The sequence below is a fragment of the Gossypium arboreum genome, chromosome 7 (assembly GCF_025698485.1).
Source record: "Gossypium arboreum isolate Shixiya-1 chromosome 7, ASM2569848v2, whole genome shotgun sequence".
NCBI lineage: Eukaryota > Viridiplantae > Streptophyta > Magnoliopsida > Malvales > Malvaceae > Gossypium > Gossypium arboreum.
Genome location: NC_069076.1, coordinates 59,132,621 through 59,138,991, shown reverse-complemented (window position 1 = coordinate 59,138,991; position 6,371 = coordinate 59,132,621). Strand labels below are relative to the sequence as shown.

Genomic DNA, 6,371 nt, shown 5'->3' with positions numbered 1-6,371 from the left:
CAATGAAGTGTAAATGAGTAGTTTTGAAAGAAAAAACAAAATAAGAAAAATGAAGTAACCTTTAGATATCTTCTTAGTCTAACAGATAATGAAAGATTTGACGAAATGTCTTATGATTGTTGTTACGATCTTTTTAAATCACCATATAGTGAAAGTTTATATTAAAATTCTTAAAAGGATTTAGAATGTTGGAAGAATAGAAATTCTTGAAAAAGTGTTCAAAACAATTGTATAAATATTTATATGAACTGATTTGAACATATATATTAGTATTAAATGATCATGACCAAAATTTTGTTATCATTATTGTTGAAAACTCCTGAAGATATCAAAATATATTTCCCCAAATGAATTGTGATATAAATGCTTAGCAAATACATTTAAGTGATCATTTGAAAAGCTAGCATTCAATATTTGAATACGTAGGATATAAGATATTATGTGATGTAATGAGAGAGAGTAAATATGAGCTATACTCTTTTTCCCTTAACTGAAGTTTTATTCCATAGGTTTCCTGGTAAGGTTTTTAATGAGGTAGCATGTTATGTGTATTATAGATAAGTGTATTTTTTTCCTTCACTAAGAATTTTTTTTCCCCACAAAGTTTTTATCTTAATAAGGTTTTAACGAGGTGCATTATCTACCAATAGACATCTAAGGAGGAGTGTTATAAACATTTTATTATTAAGATGTCCATCAATATCAAAATAAGTTTGATATACAAAAGGAATTTAATGTTTATTAGAAGTAGAGTTTTATATCATGCATACTTCTTATGTCTATAAATATAGACTTTGGGCAAGCAATTGTAAATATCTCTATTAATCAATAAAATATGTTCTCTTTTGATCCCGTATTTTTCTTTGTTCTTTACTTTCTTTATTTCTTAAAAATTAGAATAATTTTCATTTAATTAGTAATCATATCAATATTAAATTAAAATTTTATTTATATTAAATTACACTTATTATTTTTGTCACATCCTGAAAATCAAGTTAAGAGAATCGAGTAAATAAATCGAGGATTAATGAACCGAAAACCATAATTAAATTATATAATTAAATAATTAGGAGTTAATTAAAGAAAATATTAGAATAATTAGATTTAATAATTTTAGGTTAGGAAATTAAAATTAGGTATCCGAGAATTAAGATGAAAAAGGATTTATAAAGACGAGGTTTGATTTGAAAATAATTGTGAAAATTGTGTTTTAATTAAATTAAGGATTGATTTGAAAAATAAGGAAAAACTGGGAGTTTTTAATAGGAAATTTCCCCTTAATTTTAAAAAAAAAATATGCTCATCTTCTTCCTTCTTTAAAACCCCCATCTCCCTTCTCTCCCATTTAGCTTCTCATTCAAAAAAAAAATTTCAAATTCAAATTTGATATTTTCTCTCAAAATTAACTCATCCTTGGTGATTTTCTAGCTATCCAAACACCTAAACACCTTCCACTTTTAAAGAAAAATCATTAAATCCTTAACAAATTCGTCATTGTTCTTCTCATGTTCAACTTTGAATTAGATCAACAACATGTTGTTTTCTTCAAATTAAGTTAATGTCTTGACTTATTATGATTAGCTTAAGGTTGTTGTTTTTCTAATTCGGAATTTAATCGTGTGTTGAGAGTTTTTAAGATTTAAAGTTTTTTAATCAAGTTTCGGTTCGACAATGGTGAAATCCTAAATAATGAGTAAACCTATTGTTTTTTATTGATTTCTAATCTATTTTTAACTAAATATAAGGTATTTGAACTCAACTTGATAGATTAGTATCCAATTTTAATGAATTTTGAATTTTTCACTTTTTTGTGTTCATACAAGCTTGATTATACTAGAAAAATTAGATCGGTGAAATTGGATGAAATTGATTGTTTGTATATGTAATTAGATGATATTTAGGAATATTAGAATCGAATTTAAGGCTTAGAGATAAAGTTTGAGTGGTTAAACACCAATTTCGACGACAAAACTAGTTAAATTTTCAATATGAGAAAAGTGAGCTTAGAGTGGTGATTTTTTTGCTTTTTTTTTTTTTTTGAGTTTAAGGCTTTTAATAATAATTTTATACTGTGTTTAATGTGTATGCAAATTTTCAAATTCATCGGGAGGTTTCACGAGCAATGCGAAAGGGTAATAAAAGCTTGTTTAACATTATTGGGCAAAAAGTATTAACTAATGTAAGTGGTTTGATATACTACATTTAAACTCCAGTACACAGGTTAAGGTAACATATGCGAATCTTTTGCTTAATTAATATGTGAACCTTTACTTCTTCATTGTAAAAATTCTTATAATTTTGGTTGAATCATTGAGTATATACATTGTGTGGTTTTAATGGTGCAAAATGCATGAACTTATAATATAAATACATGGGCTTTATTTTATATACAATATATATTGGGTGTTATATATATAATATATAAATGGGGAGTTGGTAATATATATGTGTGAGATTAGAGTCATATATAATATATGGGAGTAAGGTATGTTGGTATTAAATATATACATACATATGCATGCTTTGGTGCTATATAAGTAATATATATGTGTCTTACATACATATATGTGGGTTGTAATATATATACACGTGGGTGGTTATACATATATTATATATATGCATGACTTTATCTTATATAATATATATGCATGGCTTTATTTTACATAGTATATATTAATGGATTTTGGTATTATATAATATATATATGCATGGTTCAATATATATATAATTATGGGAATGGTTTTATATATTATATAAATTTATCAGACTTTCAATGTATGCTTAAAATTTAAAGTGACAAAGGTCATTAAATAAATATATATAATATATATTCGTATATGATTTTGTAAAATATATGAACGGATATATGAAAAATAATATAATGTGGATTCTTATAACATACAAATTTGATTGATAATGCATATTTATGTATGTACGAATCTGTAAGTGAATTATGAGATTTATGATATTGCGAGCCAATTATATTTGTGTATTGTATTATATTGTGAACCATGTTAACTTGGTGAATTATATTATTATTGTGAACTGTGTTAATTTGGTACTCTGTATTAATATGGTGAACTGCATTAATTTGTCAAATTGTGTATTGTAAGATTTTAAGTTGCATTGTGATAAACCATAATTTATACATATTATTATCCCATGCTTAACACATTTTTTTGGATGAATTATCCTTAGATTTGGTGAATTCGATGCTCCTAATCTTTTAATTTCATATTTTATACTTAGGAGAGCATAGGAGGACAAAAAGAGTGAGAAATGGGTCGAAAACGAAAAAAATGAATCCACATGGGAAATCAACACGGCCTGGACTTCCTCACACGTGTCCATTTGGTAGGATCGAAGCATGACTTACACGGGTAGACTACACGCCCATGCCTATTTAACAGCCTTGACCACGGTTTGGAGCAATCACACACGGGCGTGTCCCTGTCGAGCCCAAGTATAGTCCTATTCGGAAAAGGTCACTTTTGAGGGCTCTTAGGCATTCTAAAGCCTATTTAAACACCTGGGGAGGCACTTAGGAAGACACACGGAGTAGGAAGCAAGGAATTGCTCGAAGAAAGTCGATTGATCCATCTCAGAAGCCAGATTATTCATCAAGACTGAAGATCTCCCTTCAATTTCCATTCAAGAGTTTTGGGTTTTCTTTATGTTTTGTATTTATTATTCTTCTAAGATGTTTTCTTTTATAATTATGAACTAAACCCCCTAAATACCTAAGGGGAATGAAACCTAAGACAGATCTTGTTATTATTATCTGAATTGCATGATAAATATTTGACTTGTTCTTAATTATGTGTTCTTAATTCTTGTCTTAATATTCCAGGAATATTGATTCGAGTTAATGCGTTTATTCAGAGGAGTAAAAGTCTCTGTCTAAGAGTAAATTTGTCATAATTAAGCGAAGTTATTTGTCATAATTAAGCGAAGTTGATTGCACGCCTAGAGATAGGGTGACAAGATTTTGTCGGATTAGGGTGAAACCTAATAAGGGGATCCATAGATCGAGTTAATGCAACACTAGGACGTTAATTAGAAAAAGATTTCAATTAATCAACCTAGGGTTAGACGTTAATAGTCTCGAGAGAGATAATAATATAACTTAGGGATTTCTACGGATCAAGTCAAATGAATAAATCGTCTTATTTAGAGTCAAATAACAGGTGAAGTCTAGGTGGATTTTTCCTTGGGTATTGTCCTAATCAATCAAATTTTCTAAAAGTATTTTCCCTAACTTTCTTTCTCTGCACCCTTAGTTTAGTTAATTAGTTTTGATAAACAAATCCCTTAATTTTTAGGCTAGATAATAAAAAGAAAGTAATTACTAGTACTCTTAGTTCCTTTGGGTTCGATAATCCGGTCTTGCTAAAGCTATACCACTGTTCGATAGGTACACTTGCCTTCATCGTGATAATAGTTGGTTTCAAGAACGATCATTTATAAATTATTTAAAACTTATCGCAAATATTATGAATCAAGTTTTTGGCGCCGTTGCCGGGGAACTAAGATATTATAAACACTCGATTTTTATTACTTTAGCCATTTTACTTTATTTGCAATTTAAATTTTTATTTTCTTTCTAATTTTTCTTTTATTCGCTCCTGGCAGGTTTTTATAGTGTATGACTAGAAGAAACCCATCGGGACCATTACTGTTTGATAGTGAGATCGATCGCACAGTTCGCAGAAACCAAAGAGAAATAAGGCGAAGCTTAAGATGCACAGAGGAAGAGCAAGAGGACGATACTTCAACCACAACTGAGGAGATGGCTGAAAATCAGGAAAATCCGTTACCTCCTGCGATTGTCGCTGATCCAGTAAATCAGAATCCTGCTCCACGCACTATGTATGATTATGCTAAACCTACTTTAACAGGAACAAAGTCAAGTATAGTTAGGTCTGCTATTGCTGCAAATAATTTTGAACTGAAACCTAACACAATTCAAATGATACAACTATTTGTTCAGTTTGATGGTTTGCAGGATGAGGATCCAAACAACCACTTGGCAAATTTTCTAGAGTTTTGCGATACATTTAATATCAATGGCGTTTCTGATATGCCATTCACCTTCGGTTATTCCCTTTTTCATTGAGGAACAAAGCTAAACAGTGGTTAAACTCGTTACCATGAGGGGCAATCACTACTTAGGAACAAATAACTAAAAAAATTTTATTAAAATATTTTCCGCTGGCTAAAACAGCCAAATTACATAATGATATCTCTTCTTTTGTGCAGATGGATTTAGAAACACTCTATGATGCATGGTAGAGATACAAGGACCTTTTAAGAAGATTCCCTCACCATGGGTTACCGCTCTGGCTACAGGTTCAGACGTTTCACAATGGCCTGAATCCTTCGACTAGACAGATGATTGACGCAGCTGCTGGAGGAACTATCAATAATAAGACACCTGAGGAGGCTTATGAATTTATAAAAGAGATGTCACTGAATAATTATCAGTGGTAAGTCATGAGGATAAAGCCCACGAAAGCAGCTGGCGTTTTTAACGTTGATTCGATCACCATGCTCTCTAATCAGGGAGAACTTTTGAATAGAAAAATTGACGGTTTTCTTGGTTCTTCACAGGTTCAGCCAGCAATGCAATGCAATGCAAGTGGAGGAGAATTGAGCAATTCAAAATACCCACCCTATGGCCACAACATGGAAAACGAGCAATTAAATTATATGGATAATAATCCTAGACCTCAAAATAATCCTTATAGTAACACTTACAATGCAGGATGGAGGAACCACCCAAATTTCTCATGGGGGGCCAAGGGAATCAGAGACTACCACCACCTCCAGGTTTCCAACAACAACCTTATCAGCAAGAGAAAAAGTCGAACCTTGAGGAGATGCTAACAAAATTCATCTCGGTGTCAGAAACTCGTTTCTAGAATACTGAGACAGCACTTAAAAATTAACAAGTGTCGATCCAAGGGCTTGAAACTTAGATAGGCCAGCTCGCTAAATTGATATCTAAATGACCACAAGGTAGCCTGCCGAGTAACACTGAATCTAACCCAATGGAGCAACTCAATGCGATTGCCATTCAAGATGAGGAAGGGTTAGTTACATCTGAACCAGAACCGAGGCAAGAAACTGTGGTAAGTAAAGGGAAAGGTGAGGTAGGCCACAACGAGCAGAAACAGGTAAGTAAAGAGTACAAACCACGAGTTCTATACCCAAATGCAACAAGGAAAGACCACACAGATGAACAATTTGGTAAATTCCTTAAACTATTAAAGAAATTACACATTAACTTACCGTTTATTGAAGCCCTTCCGCAGATGCCAAACGCAGTTAAATTTTTAAAAGAGCTTTTAGCAAATAAGCGGAAGTTGGAT

General features: G+C 31.3%; 1 non-coding gene across 1 annotated transcript; it reads right to left on the bottom strand.

Moving 5' to 3' along the window:
- Window positions 1-5,227: 5,227 nt before the first annotated feature.
- LOC128295970 (small nucleolar RNA R71) lies at window positions 5,228-5,333 on the bottom strand. Its single transcript, XR_008286517.1, has one exon. It is a non-coding gene; the product is annotated as a small nucleolar RNA R71 (small nucleolar RNA).
- Window positions 5,334-6,371: the final 1,038 nt, after the last annotated feature.